The sequence below is a fragment of the Lagopus leucura genome, unplaced genomic scaffold (assembly GCF_019238085.1).
Source record: "Lagopus leucura isolate 7727_CA_CO unplaced genomic scaffold, USGS_WTPT01 Super-Scaffold_100019, whole genome shotgun sequence".
Lineage (NCBI taxonomy): Eukaryota > Metazoa > Chordata > Aves > Galliformes > Phasianidae > Lagopus > Lagopus leucura.
This window is the reverse complement of record NW_024962273.1, coordinates 3,042,705-3,058,313: the sequence shown is the minus strand read 5'-3', so window position 1 is coordinate 3,058,313 and position 15,609 is coordinate 3,042,705. Positions and strand designations below refer to the sequence as shown.

The 15,609-nt window shown below is 42.7% G+C and overlaps 1 long non-coding RNA gene across 1 annotated transcript in view; it reads left to right on the top strand.

Moving 5' to 3' along the window:
* The first annotated feature begins 705 nt into the window (after positions 1 to 705).
* The window catches only part of LOC122183734, a 16,495-nt gene continuing 1,591 nt past the window's right edge, over positions 706 to 15,609 (top strand). The window contains exon 1 of the long non-coding RNA XR_006180343.1: positions 706 to 799. This is a non-coding gene — a long non-coding RNA (uncharacterized LOC122183734). The remainder of the gene's footprint in view (positions 800 to 15,609) is intronic.

Below are 15,609 nucleotides of genomic sequence, written 5' to 3'. Positions count from 1 at the left end.
AGTTACTTTTGCAGCACTGTGTTGCCTGAACCAATGAACGTTTGTGATTTTAAAGCAGCGTTAATCTCAGGCAGTGAGTCCTGAATAATGTTTATTAACTATACTTTAATGACTTGTCAGTTTTCTAAAACATGCTGAAGTATTTTAGAAATCACTTAGTAAATGTAGTTTTAATTCTTTTCCCATATTCATGGACTGCTACTTACTTAAAAAAAAAAAAAAAAAAAAAAAAAAAAAAGAGATTAGAAGGTTCAGATTTAGAGCAGCAAATTGCTGTGCTAATCTGCAGGTATTTCTCTTCTTGATACAGCCACTAATGTCTAATCTTAGCAACGCAGGCCCAATCATTGTGCTTTTTCATTAGAGCTGCTATGAACTGTGTGCCAGGGACTTGAACTCTGTGAGCAAGCTGCTCCAAGCTTGCAAGCTTTCATATGAAAATGTACTGTGCGTATTAAAGAACAAGTCTAAAAAGAACCTGCTACGTTTGTGCAGAAGCTGGAGAGTTCACAACACCAGTTCTGGTTGGGAACAGCATGCCTTTGAGCCTCCACATGGCAGGGTGATAAGGGCTGGCCAGGAGCAGGCATCTGGTGTCATGACAAATTTGCAAACCTTTTAATTTGTTTCTGTTTCTCAGGAGGGAAAAAACAGAACCTCTGTGATTCTTCTTTTTCCCTACGAAGTGTTATGGGTGAAGTTTGTGGAGAAAATCTTCCCTGCCAGATGCTGTCTACATCGTGGGTTTCCCCAGTTCAGAGCTGAACCTCCCACCAGTTGCGTGATCTTCGGGCTATGGGTGAGTCTATGATGACTTTCTTCCTTCTACCCAAAAGCTGCATTCTTAATGCTTCATGTCTTCCCAGCAGTACAGAATATCCCTGATTGGGATATTGTACGGAGAAACAGATATTCTGCTGTTAAAGATTCATTGCGATTGCAATTTTCTGACAAATGGAGTTTTTCTGATCTTCCTGGGAGTTGTAATGGCCATAGCCGGTCTGAGTGCTCAGTGTTACGATGCGTTCTTCTGTGATTGACTTGAAATTTGTACCTGAGGGGTTTGGAGTAAGAGACTGATGTTGGTATTTCCTTCCTTATGAGACGAGGTGTTGCTCTTGTTCTTTGGAAATCCTCTCCTGGAGGCGAGGAGTACCTTCAGAGATCTATTCCCCTGATGCTGCTGAGCATGGAAATCTCGATAACTGACTTTATTGGAATTGTTTCTGTTCACATGAGCTTTGCTTTTGTGTACTTTGGGATTATTTCCAGTAGTTCAGTGTTTCTGCAGTGAAGTGACAACTCAATCTAAGAGATGGTCCATCTTCCCTTTTCTACACCCTTTTCTACCTTTGTGCTTTCCTTTGGTCTCTATAGTTTCCTAATTTTTTGTAATCTTTCATCTTTCTCATTTCAAGTATCCACTAGTTTTGATCCTTACCAAAGAGCTTATTTTTATTTCTCAACCCTTTTGGTCTCAGATAAGGGGATTGATCTTAACACTTTGAAATCAGCAGTCATTTGACCATGGGCTTTGGAGACAGTTAAGCTCCTGAGGACCAAAACAGTGAATACAGAACAGAAGCAGCCTTGATTTAATATTGTGAACCTAATAAGCCTAATCCTCTCCTTTCTGTTTGTTTTTTTTCTGCTTGGACATGGCCTACTGTACAGCATTTCAGGTTTAGGGGCATTGAGAGAAATCACCGTCACTTTCCAGAGCAGACTTCAAAGGCAAACTCACTTTTCCCATTGCTTTTTATCTTCCTTCTATTTCTGATGCATACTTCATTTTTTTTTTTCCATGCTGCCGCTCCAATTTTTGCCCACTTTTGATTTCTCTATTAACATTAATTAGGCTCATGAGCTTGATCACCAGGTGGGTTTTCCCCAAGCTTCCACTGTTGTACTTCCCATCAGCAGCAGACTTGCAAGGGAATTTTGTTAAGCTGCAGAGAGGAGCCTAATGTTATTGGATACAGAGTGTTTCAGAGCTAAGTGTGTTTTATATCAGTTGAATTTGCCAGGAAGCATTATTGGCTTGATTATTTTTAAGCAGACAGGCTCGAGGGCCCTTGACCAGCATCGGGGGGCAATGAGAGAAGAGGGCCGTTAGCCAGGGGAATGATTCATACCTCTGGAGCTCACCAAGTGCTTGTGTGTCTCAGGGAAGTAGCTCTGCATCTTCCAGCTGAGGAAAATGCAGAGCAGGGAAAAAAAAAATAAAATAAGAAAGAGAAAAATAAATAAATCCCTGGATTCATTTCTGGAGAATCTCATCACATGTAAAATCAGCTGCTAGGAAGGAAGATTGGCACACACCTTTTGGACATTTTGTGCATGGTTTTCCTGGGCAGGTTCTTCCAGCATTAAGTTTTTCCTGTATTGAATGCTAAGTAGCATAAAATACGAGCTGTCACGGGGTGAGCTGCAGCTTTTGTAGCCTTTGTTTTGTGATGATTTGCATATTCAGAATCTGCCTTGGGTCGTCTTGTTTTTATCCTTCTTCTTTTAAAACTGCATTTACCTGAAGAAGGGTTTCGTTCTGAGTGCACCAAAATAAACGTTTTCTCTGCAGTTGACTTTAATCTGACCAAAAGAATGAACACTTGGAGCAGAAAACCTTCTTTGGGTCCTACAGGGCGTTAGAACATCTCAGGTACTGGCTGCTGCTTTAATAAAAGGATAGGATTTCCATTTACTTCAGGCAGGCTTAATGTATTGTTCTTGTAGTGAGACAGTCAGAATGAGTCAGGAGCCAAAGAATACACTTTATAGACACAAATAATCGTAAATTCAGAATGTCACCTTTAGGCAGAGGCATTTTTATTATTGTTAGTGGAGCTGCTGAGTAGGTTTGATGTTTTATTCTCTTGAGTACTAAATGTTCCAGAGTACCACAGCCCTATCTTTATCAGGCTCACAAGGAGGGAGCACAGCCAAACTTGCTTCCTATACTTCTCTATGATTGATAGCAGATGGCATGCTTTAAAATAAACCTATCCATTAGCAGTCCTCAGTGTTTTTACTCAAGGCATTTACAACTGTCTCAACCAGAAAACACATTTGCTCCGCAAGCTCACTTCAGTCTGCAACAGCTGTACAGGTGCAAATCTTTCATTAACTCTTAAACAGTGGTGAAATAAACGTTACACTGTATTTTATTTTTAGTGGAGATGTTGTTTCTCAAAGGAGGAGTGCATTCTATTATTCTCTCTTTGCATATGGCAGAGGTTCATGTTAACTGATGGAAAGTCAGAATATTTTTCTTCTGTCCTCCTTCAAATTTTCAGGGTGAGATAAATGTGGATGTATGTAGGTGTACTCCAAATGGCAATACTGGGGGTTTGTAACTGGGGACTGGGATTTCTGGGGTCTCCCAGCTCCTTTTCTCATACAGCCCCATGGGTGAGATCCTTCATGGTATCCCCACCACTGCTTCATCTTGGGGCTATTTGGAAAATGCAGGGTAAGATGCACACACACATACATATGTATTCAACCTGATTCTGAGGTCAATTCTCAGTAAATAAATTACTAAAATCTGTCCCTCTGTTCTTTGCTTAGATTTCTATGCGGTAGTCACAGAGGATGCTAAAATTGGCCTGGCATTCCTGCCAATACAACAAACCCTCCAGCACCTCCCAAAACATTAGTGCACCAGCAGACAGACCTTTAAAATATTAGTAGCAAACCTTTAATATTAGCATTTAGCATTAATATTAGACAAGAACTTAAAATATTAGAGCCAGATAAGACAGTATTAGCAGGGGTATAGGAGTCATTAAGCAGAATAACCATCGCTGACTAAATGGATGCTGAAACTTTTACATGCAAGCCAGCGTAGATGATAGGGACTTCACAGAGACGAGAGGCTCCTTTCATTTAAAAGGAGGTTGGAGAGACGAAGGTTAGGGATTTGAAAGCTGGTAAATAAAACAACACAGCGGGACAAGTGATATGGAACGTGCCATCTCGTTACCAGCGATCATGTCCTGTGTTATTTTTCGTAAGCTTAAAAGATAAAACAAGAAGACTGGCAATATTCTGTTGCAAATAAATGGAAATTGGGGCATTTTTTGTATAAATCTAAAGTTGCAGAAGGAGAATACAAATGGGTTCTCAGTACTGGAAGTCCATGTAGGATAATAGAGGTGCTACAGTAATTTAGCAGGATGGCCTGTGGATTTCATGCCCTTTTTCTGTCATGACAAGGAAAGTCTGGGGAACCTGAGCTTGGCACCATGGAGGGAGAGGTAGAGGCAGCCCAGGGTCTGCATTGAGCAGTGCTCCAGAGAACAGCCATCACCACAGCTCATGTCAGCTCCTCCCGTGAGCACCTGGAGGATTTGGTGCTAAATGAGATGGGGGGAGAAAAACAAGACCAGCTGTAGACATAAGAACTTTAAGAGCATCAGTGCTTGCTTCCAGCTAATCTCTCCTGATGACTCCTGTAAGCAGGCGAGGCTGGTCGGTGCTGTTAATTATTCAAAGCCCCGCACCAGTTTCATAGCTGAGTAGTGTAAGAGGATGTGTAGTGTCCCCATTTCTCAGTCTGTCTGGGGAAAGGCACGAAGCGTGGCTTCTCCTGCCATCCCTGCCTGCCATCCCTCTTTACAGGTGGGAAATGTGAGCTGGAGAGAGGCTGCAGCCATCCCCATCCCTTGGCCATCTGGCACTGTGAAACTTCACCTGTCTCTGTAGGGCCCGATAAGCAGAGTGCAGGGAAGGCATCGTGAGAGCCATCCTGCATCTTAATGTAATGAATGCGCTGATTTGAGGTACTGTGCCCTATACTTTTGTGTGCAGAATAATCCAAAAGATGTCCAAAATATATGATGTCTCCGTTGTTAATTCATCATGGGAGGAAGGGGAGGGAAAGGCATGTGCTTCAAGGTTTGAATTACATCCACAGTGTCCTCAGGCAGTACAAATAGCACACTTAGAGAGTTATACATATTTTCACTATTTATCATTTGCATTAAGATAGAGTGGAAAAGGGGTGGCAGTGGAGTCATGTGCAGCATGAGATACGTATTCCTTATGTTGTTTGCTGTCCCAAAGAGGCTGCCAAGGCATTTTAGTACATCTTAACCGTATGATGCAAAGCAGTTGGAAAAAAGTAGAAAAATATTCACAGCAAAAAAAAATTTATTGCAATAGGCTCTCTTGGATTTGTGCTAGAAACAAGTACCAGTACAACACTGATGTTTGAAATACATGCCTTATCTACACCCAGCCAATGTACCTGCCATTACAACTTCTTTTAGTTCCATTAGAGAAGGCAGCATGTATTTCCTTATGACTTGGAACTGCTGATTGACTTTTTTGTGAAATTGAGTTTATTTTTGGAGATTAGGTCACACAGAGCTCCTTTAGCTTTGAGGTGGGAAATGAAACATCTCAACTTGTGTTGCACTTAGAGATGACTTCTCTGTTAGCTTCTTTTGGTCCACTGGTGCTGTGGGAGTAGAGGTACCCAGACTGAAATGGTTTGCAGCCTTCCAAAGGGCAAAAATAACCGTGCATGGAATAACCGTAAAATAGCATCTGCAGCACTCAGACTCTGGTGCGTTTGGCTGCCACTGGCCTCACTGTGGCTATTTCCAGGAGTCAGAGTGCACAGGTACCTAAATATCTACAGGCATTGATATGTACTGTCCTCCAGACAGGCTGGGAAACGTTTTCTTGTTTAAATGAGAGCCACATTCAGCCTTAAAATTAGGCATATTCTTAAGTGCATATATGAGCTGGGATCCAAAGAACACAGCATATTAAGATAACGCAGATCACTGCAAATTATGTAGGGGCTATACAGTATAGTTCAATTTAGTAAAGAAAAAAAAGGTCCTTTTATCCCCCCTTCAAGCCTCTTTATTTATTAATGACCTAGAAAGATGTGACGTTATTAAGACTTGAACCAATTTGCCCTGGATGCCATCCAGCACAACCAGAATCAGTGTAGCTCTGTAATAGCCCCTTTTTCTGAAGGAAACACCGAGTCCCAGGCCTACCCCAAGCTGGTGAGTGCTGGAGGGGGGCCCAAGGCTTGCAGAAGGGGAGGGTGGAGAGGGGCCATGCTTAATCCCCAGTAGATTTAGCCTTTTGGTGAGTAAGATGGATTTCTGATGTTGGTCTCCATGCCATTCATAGCAGTGTTCCCAGTAGTAAATTTGTGCCTGCACTAAAAATCCCCCTCTCGTGCCCCCACTTCCTTGCCAAAACTAAGCTCAACTAAAATAAATCATATTTTAGGAAGCTAATTGTGCAGCCAAATAGCAGAAAGGTATTGAAAAACTGTTGTGTGCCTAACATTAAATGAATTTACATTGGCAGTAGGGAACATGCATAACAAAAATAAATACAGAGACATGGCAAAAGTGTAAGCAGTGGAATTTAAACAGAAAAATGTATGTAATGCCAAGCATTGGGAATGGTATCCAAACTTACTGCAGAACTAATATTCTATGCAGTCACTGCACACCATTTTTTACAGTTAAAATACATTCTGAATGAAGTTTGCTCTTTTATTAGTGCATTGTATTTCTTGGAAAACTGAAACATGTCAGGATGTGCATTTTTTCTCTATTGCTAAAGCTTGTATAGGTCCCCTCACCAACCTGTGGGCAATATACTAAGAAAAAAAAGGGGAAAGCACTGTAGAGTAGAGACTGCCCTGTAGAGTAGTCACTATCTCTGGAGCTGTTCTAGAACCTTTGGGGATATGGCACTGAGGGATGTCATCAATGGACATGGTGGGGTGGGTTGGTGTTGGGCTTGGGGATCTTAGTGCTCATTTCCAACTTACATGATTCTATGGGGGGAAAAAAAAAAAAAAAAAAAAAAAGATGAGGAAGAAAAACTCAAACAATTTTTGGAGAAGATTTTAGAAGTTTCCTGATGGATCGGCATCCTTGAGATTAAACATTCCCATATGTAGGTTGACATTTGAAAATGTAAGTCTTATGAAAGATAAGATGGAAATTAAGAGAAATGCAGCCTTAAATATTTGGAAGTATGACTTCCTGGTTTGCATGGCAGTTGGCAAAACTTTAAGGGGAAAGATGCATGTGGTATAGGGCACTCATTTGCCTAAAAGTTTCCTCCTGTCACCTAATATTTTGCTGCTCATCTCTTCCACACCTTTGGAGGAGAGCTGCAGTATCCTCTCTGTGTTGCTTTCAACCCCTCAGACAGATGTTTTAGATCAATTGTTCAAAACGGGTCAGTTTAGCAGTCAGAAAACACTGTCAGAAAAGATTTGTGGTAGAGAAGACAAAACTGTGAAATAAAATTGAACTTTTATCCCCATTTGGATGGGAACTGTGCATGGCTGGAGCTCCCATGGGGATGAACACAGTGGCCTATCGTGCTTTGAAAAACCAAACAGATGACAGGGCTCATCTGCAGCCATCAAGCAGCAGCGGCTTCTGAGAAATGGTGTGATCACTATCATGCAGTGCAGCAGGAATTAAGGGAAAGATAATCATGGGAAAGAGGAAGGTCCTCCTGCAGCAAGGCAAGATGATGGTGAACTCCTGCTGGGCTACAAGCAGCACTGCTGCCCTTGCAGTGAAGGTGTGACAACACAAGGCATGCCGTCACTGCTGGACTTTGAGCCATGATTAACGTGCTAGCAGTGCTGGGTGTCAGCATTGCCTGACTGCAATTGGCCCACCTTATTTCTGAGAACTCAGGGTAAGGAGGGTGCTGTGCTCACTGTGGAAGCCATGAGCCCTTCAACATGACAGAGAGACCTCAACCCAAAGCCCTGTCTGCCTTGTGTATGTCAGCACAAATATCCAAATGAACTCTCTTTCCCTTAGAAGGTGTTGTTGTGTGCTGTGTCCCATGGTGGCCTGCTCATAGGCTGCACTGGAACTCTGCTTGGCATCATTCCTCAGCCTATCCATGTTGCATGCAATCATAGTATAATGGGATGGCTTGGGTAGGAAGAGACCATAAAGATCATATAATTCCATCCCCTTGCCATGGGCTGTGTGCCCTCTATCAGCTCAGGCTGCCCACGGCTCCATCCAACCTGGCCTTGAGCACCTCCGGGGATGGGGCAATGCCATGTCTGCAATGGCAGATGTGTTCCTACCATGGGCTGTGCCTCTGCCCCTCCATCACTACTGTGCCCTGCATGCCTTGCTTTTTGGTTGCATTGTACTTTGTTTCAAGATGTTTTGCAGCATGTTGCCTTCGCCTGCTCGCCTCCCTCCGTCTCCGTGCTGGATGAGTTTGCATTGTGTGGTGTTTTCCTCTTCATTTATTGCAAACAAATCTGGTCTCTGCCATTTGTTTACTCTTATACTCTGTCTTTATGCCTTGGTATGCATTTTTAATTAGATGCGCTTCAGTTCTTTCACTGCTTGTTAACACTTTCAGATGGAAAGTGCAGTCCCCACCAGCTCTGCTAGTATTCTCTGTGTGGAGGAAATGCAGATTTGTTTCTTCTGCCCCTAATTATTATACAGTACCAAGATTTGGGCCAGCCTGCCTGCTGGGTCCCTGTGTTCCTACTGGGGATGTTAAGATGGTTGCCCCTTCTCAGCCAGTGTAATTGAGGGCGCTTTACTCCAAAATTTTCTGCATACAGAGAGAGGGTGTTTGGGCTATTTGTTTGGACTGTTTTCAGGCCTCAGCAGCTCCAGTGTGGATGTGTGATATAGAGGAGTCCTGAGCAGAGCCCACAGTGTGTGCTAATCAGCTGTGTGCTGTCCCAAGCCCTTCTGCACACTGAGATCAGGAGCGTCATGGGGATGGTGGCCACAAAATAAACAGAGGATAGATGAGCCTGGATAAGGATACTGCAGCCCCAAGCACAAGGCAGCATTCACAAAAAGACATCTTTCTTGAGTGCCACTGTTGATAAAGCATCATTTCTTTTGCTTTTAAATAGTGTGAGCCCATTTGTGCTTGTACTATTTAGTTCTGCTTCCGTATCTCACTCTTGCCATGGGCAGGGGCCTTTACTCTCCTTAGTGCTCTCCTAGACCACCAGCTTTCTGGAGATGGTGTGGGAACTGAGATGGGAAATCTTGACCTCAATCCACCCTTCCCTTCCAGTTTGCTTGCTCTGCTGAAGCATTCAGTCACCCCCCTGTTTTGCCAGAATGTGTGTGTGTTCTCCAGGATTTAAGCTCCTGAGAGGGATGGCAGGACTGAAAAGAGGTGAAAATGTCTCTTCCCATCTCTGAGAGCGTTCCCTGACCCCACTCTCTGACTGGGGGCGAGGTTGCCAGAGGTCAATATCCACTTCAGTGAGTAGAGAGATCGATATCTGCTGAAGCCAGTGCCCAGGATTGTTTCCTCTTCCTTGCCAGCACTATATTTTACAGAGAGCAGCCAAGAAATATTTCTCCTCCCTTCCAAGAAGGGGGAGGAAAAAAAAGAAAAAAAAAAAAAAAGGAGAAAAAGAAAAGAGCTTTGTCTTCATACTTTCTCCCCCCAGGAAGGCATTGCATTTAGCCTCTGCTCTGCTTTTTGTTATCCATTTGCATGGCACGATGTTTGCTTTGGCTGATGGGGCAGTGCTGGCTCCTCGGCCAGGGGTGGTGTTCTGCCGATACCCAGCAGTGTGCAGAATGGGGATGTTCAGCCCGAAGTGGTTCGGGGATGCTGGGATGCAGAGCACATCCCAGATGTTGGGGTTTCAGGTTGGGAGCACCGTGGTGGTGGGAGCAAAGCGTTCAGTGCTGAGCCTCCAAAAAAAAGTCACTCCTCGGAGCAGCATCGTGTTGGCAGGACGATGAAGTGTACGAGCTAATAGGGCTTTTCCACTTTAATTTCTATTTGAAAACGACTCTTGGTTGCTGTTCTCAGACTCAGCACCAACCGTTCCTTACGCGACACATCAGATTTTTCTTTCTTTTCTGCCCTTTGCTTCATGGAGAAGTGTTTAAAGCAAACAAACACCAAACTATGAGAAACCAAGGGAAGATATGGACCGGCCCACTCATTAGTGCCGGAATGTGGAAACTATGAAGGCTTCTTTTTTTATTACCAATGCTGGAAAGCACAGTCACCGAATGGGCTGGAATACAAGTTATGCTACATGCAGTAGTTAAAAAAACCTGCAAAAATGGGTGTAACCCGTGGCTGTGGTACAACTGGCCTTTCAGCCCCCACTTGAGATTCGTCCATCCCAGGGGGAAACTGTGGCTTGGAAGAACAGCGTACATTTAATTTCACTCGGAGAACTTATTGGAGTTGGCACTTCAAGAAAGACTCTGAAGTATATTTTTTGTCATGATGAGTGGCCCCCTCACCACTGCGTTTGATTGTGTTGGAAGCAGAAAAGTTAAATTCTTATAAAATGATGATTTACAATCCCTGATGATCCAGGTAGGGTGCGTGGATTGCGCCAGTGTGGTTATGGGACTCCAATCTCATCCTCTCTCATTGCTGTGAGAAAATAAAACCGAAATGTAAAAAAGCTGAAAACACATCCTCTGATTGCTTGGGGAATTTTCTTACTCATACGTTATCTTTCCTAGTAGTTTAAGTTATTTTGTCTCCACTAAAACCCAAAGCAAAACACTGCCCTGACACTTTCCCCTTGATTTCTGATCTGCAGTGGCCAAATTTATTTTTATCTCGTGTCGTCTTTTCCCCCATGGTTATGCAAATCCTCAGAATAAGGGGCAAGGGGAAAAGCTAATTTTAAAGCCAGTAAATTCCAGTGAGAGATTTCTTCAGTGACTCTGAGCGGGACTATCCTGGGTGCTGTTGCAGAGCTGTGGCTACCTCCAAATAACACAGGGATAGGTGCCAAGTGGGGAGGCTGAATATTTTCCTTGTAGACACATAGCTTTGCCCACAGGACTGAAGTCTCTTGCCTTAATGCTCCATTAAGCTTCTCTGGAAGTACAAAGCTGACTTAGGAGGCACGCGTTGGTGAAATGTACCTCAGTGCAATCGGCTGCTGAGTAGAAGCTCCTCATGGAGGGGTTTGGCAATGGATGAAGGTGGAGCTCATCAGAAGTATCTTCAGGAAAATATGGGGCATCATCACCTCATTCCAGCAAACTTTCTCTGTTTTGATTATCACGTTCTATATTTTGATATACTTTTTCCTTCTCATTTTTGCCTTTTTCTTTTTCTTTTCTTTTTTTTTCCACCTGGACAGTGGATGTATTTTGAAATATTGAATTCCATTTTCTTCTTCATTTCTCTATCTTCTTCCCCTTGATGCAAGCTTTACTCAAATCTCTTTAATTCTGCATTTAAATCTAACATACAGTAAGAGATACTCCACGGGTTTACAGGCTGAAAATCCAGGAGTGTTCACCTTGGAATCTGCTTTGTGAGCAAACTCAAGTGTGTATGCAAGTGTTGGAACTATAGTCTGTAGTTCAGTTTTACTGAAAATACTGGAGGTAATCAGAGTATATGGCAAGTGTAATGGCTTCCAAACAGAGCACTGTGCTGTTGTTCACAGTGCTGGTGCTGGGTTAGTTGATACAATTTGTGGTCCATGTCTGGAATCACAATCAGATCCTCTTTGCTCTCCCTTCGAGTGCCCTTGCAATGCTCATTACTGCAGCAAATTAGCCAGAGTCTGCTGTGGGGCTGAAGTTTCTGTATCCAGCAAAACTCATGAGCCCCTCCTGGTGTGATGTATCAAGGGGATGTAAGCATATCTGTAAATGCTGTGTGGGTTGGGAAGTGTTTAAATACCCATGGAGGCCTTTCTCTGTTCTGAGGAAGGGAAGAGGAGGATGTGAATACTGATGGAAATAATTTAGGTGCAAGGTCCCAGGTTTGGAAAATTTGGCCCATAAAATGTGTGTGCTAGGGGTGCTTGTGGTTCCATAAGATAACAAAATGCACAAGTCATGTGAATTAATCTCCTGAGTTACTGCAGGGGCATATTGTGTTCACGTTCATGTAGCCTGATTAAGCTGCGTATGAATTTACGTCCCAGCCTTGCAGCCTAATAAACCTATATGGTTTAAAATGCGTGGCGGGGGCTTTGTGCGTAAACTGTGCTCTCATGAAGCATCGTGTGCATGTCTGACTCTTCTTAGAAAGAGTCCCATTCCGTCTGCAAACGAGTGTCTGAATGCCAAAATAAGTAGGATAAATAAATTGCTTCAAATATGTGTTTGGGAGCTTTCAACCTAGATGCTCTCTTCCAAAGCTCAGCTCTTCATTTGCAAATTCTCCGGTTTGTTCAAACTTTTGGACTCCATTTGATCTGGCTGGAAATGAGAGCACATCAGGCCTCGTACGTAATCAGAAAATGTCGTGTGAAAAACGAAGACTGCTGGGAGTAGCATCTTTGTGGGATTCCAGCTAAACCAAACTCGTTCGGTGCTGCTCCAACCCTGAGCAAACCGGCCTCATGTCTGCATGTGCAGCCTGGGCTGCTCCTGAGAGCGGCTCTGGGAAAGAGTTAAGCCTGTTCTCCTCTCCTAGTTGGCAGAAAGTTTGCAGTTTAAAATTACATACTGACTCTGGTGTAGAGACACAAGAAATTATAGAGCAGACACTGTCCAGGACAACGTATAATTTAAAATGTACTAAAGAATGTATACCACATGGCAAAGTAAGTGAAGTGCTTCTTCAAATATAAGTGTTTTGCATAGAAAGGCTGTAATTATCCACTCCTAGGGAAATGTTTGCATTCATTCTAAATCAATATTTACTATTCATCTCTTGTGTTCAACAAAACAAGGATTTAACATTTTTTTGTTTTAATGAGGTACTAAGACTACAATAATGCTAGAGTGTAATTGTCTTGATACAAAATATTGCTAAATTGTGTTGCTATTTTGGGAGTGAGCAGTTTTTAAAAGGAGGGGGTATCCCTGTTTGTGCCATGTTCCTGCAGTAACACAATCCAAGCTCAGCCAAGCAGGGCGGCTCACCACTTCCAAAGTGGAGTTAAGCCGCCTCTCTGTTAAGGCCCTTAACTGGGATCATTCGGGTGAGTCCTCTGTCTCCCCCTGAAAACATCAACCTCTTTATAATGATTCCTTTTCAGCTGGCGTCTCGGCAACAAGCAGAAGAATGCCATTTCTGTTTTGGGTTTAAGGTTGTTTACTCCCCCCATCATCCTTCGGAGAGGCAGCGAGAGCTGAGCGGGTGGTAATTGGGCTGCAGCCATCCCTGCACGCTACTCCAAACCTGTTGGTGCAAATGGGGTTGTCCGAACTTCACCCTCCAGGAAGAATTTGGGGATGTTTTGTAGAGCCAGATCTCTGTTCTTTATCTTTTTTTTTTAATGTATTTTGTATGCATTTCCTGGGCACTGCACAGTGTTGAAGCGGTCCTAAAATCACACAAGGGCAAGCAGTACTTTTAGCAGCAGGACCCTGGTGAAGTAAGGATATGTGAGATGGGGCAGAGCTTTTGGAGGAACACCACTTTTAGTCACAACTTTGCAGCTCTGCTGTGCTGTGATTAAGAGGATGCCCTTGCACCAAGCTCTTTCTCCTTGAATTTACCTGACATGTCTTAACAGAGGTATCTCTCCAACCACTCTAACTTCAAAAAAGAGAAACCACACCCCCTAAGCATGTACTTCTGGCAATGATGTGGCTCCATGTGAATCAAATCAGATAAGTGGAAAGACTTTGTTTGGAAAAGCCTTTAAAATCCTTTTTTTTTTTTTTTTTTTTTTTTTTTTTAAGAAAAACCCTTTACCTTTTATGCTTACACTCTGCCCACCAGGCTCTGCCCTCCCTTTCCCAATACTAAATTCTCCTACTTCTGCTGCTAGAATTCATGGTACAAATGTGAACTCTTGAGTGAATTTCATTCTTCTGTTCAAGAAGATAGCTTTGTTATCTTTTTTGTTTCTTACAATAATAAAAAAAAATAAATCTGAAGTCGTTCCTCCAAAAAAAAAAAAAATCATGTACATAAATAGGGTGAATAGCCCTGAGAGGAGAGTGCTCTCTTTCTCTAGCAAATGTTATTGAAGCTGGTGTTTTAATTCTCCAGATATCTCTTGGTGTTCAGGGTAACAAAAGGCTGTGTAGTGCCTAATCATTCAGCAGAGATCCAGGAAAAAGCAGAAGGTTAAGAGCAAGTTCCTAAAGTCTGTAAAATCAATGGGACGCTAGAAAGGGAACTGAAGTGTACCAGAAGGGACCTCTTGAGGGTCATTAAAAAAAGCAGAAACTGATTATGAACAGAGCTTTTACCCGAAGAACTGGAGGGGGCCGGCAAAACCATTCTGCTGCACTCCAGTTAAATGTCTAATAGTGGTGACATTTTCTACACAGCCCATAAAGGATAATGAGGATGGCTTTGATAGCTTTCAAGATAGTTGTTCTTGTCAGTGTTCACAAAAACATGATCTGAGCATGCACTCAGAGCACCCGGGTTGAGGTGACTGCACGTAGACTTTGAAAGGGAAGATGGCAACGCAATATTGGGCATTCCACCTTTGTGTTATGCCCTATCTGTTGCACAGGAGAAAAAAAAACTGTGTCAACCTAAAAATACAATGGAAATGGCAACAGTGTCAAAGCTCAGTGTTGTGCTTAACTAACATGGCACCTCACCTTGGTGTGATGGTTATGTGCAGAGAGGTAGCGATGCTGGGCGATCTCACAAACATCAGCCTAGATTCTCTCTCACTCCCAAGTAGATGAGAAATAAGATTTTAATCTAAAGCTTATCATAATCCATCATTGTCAGCAAAATTTGGATCATCCCCTAATGACTTCCTCATTTTCTGTGCTGGGAAAGCAACCTGCAGGCAACCTGCCTGTCCCATGGCATGTTTGTGCTATTCCTGCTTTTGACCCTGATCCATGAGATTTTGGTGAATCACAGTTTTACTATGATTTATTTTCCAAAACAAAAGAAAAATTAGGGTAAACTTGCATATCTTCCTGAAATGCTCTAAAAAAATTTTTTGTTAGAAAATGTTTGAAATGTCAGTGAGATGATGCTTTAAAAGTTTAGGGTGATCTCGTTCATCTTAATAAGTAGCTGGTTCATTTTTGGTTTTGGTCTACAGGGAAGATGTGTGGAAAAAAATAACAGAAACATTTAGAGTAAAAATCAAGTTTGAGTTCTTTGTAAGAAACAAACCTTTTTTTTAATGGAAATAGACATTCATGGGGTGAATTGCATGTGAGTCTGTTTACTAGTGGTAAAGCTGAATTGTGAAACTTTTGTGTCACTGCTCTGTGATTCCAACTATCTTCAATTAAGAGAAAAAAAAATACAGGAAAATCAGGTGAAAGGAATGCATGGAAATTGAAGTCAAAGAAAATATTTGTTGTGGTCTTGGCAAAGCGAATTTTTTAAGCTGAAGTAGCTTTTAAGCAATTAGTATCTGCTGAGTGAAATTACCGAGTGACATGCAGCCCCAGATGGAGGACTTGAACAGCCAGTGGCCATCTGGATTTTGGTCTTTACAGGGTACACTCCGTTCTGGCTCTCACCTGGCCTGTGAACAGCCCTCCATCTGTCTCTCCTGCCACCGTCAGCCTTGAGTCATAGTGGGGAGACCGGTGGGGATGGTTCCTCTGCTCATATCAACTCCAAAGATTCCTGAAGTCTCCAGAGATATAATCACTGATGACTTTTGACCCTTGAGTTGTTGCCTTGATCTAGTTTTCCGAAAGGAGGAAAACTTAC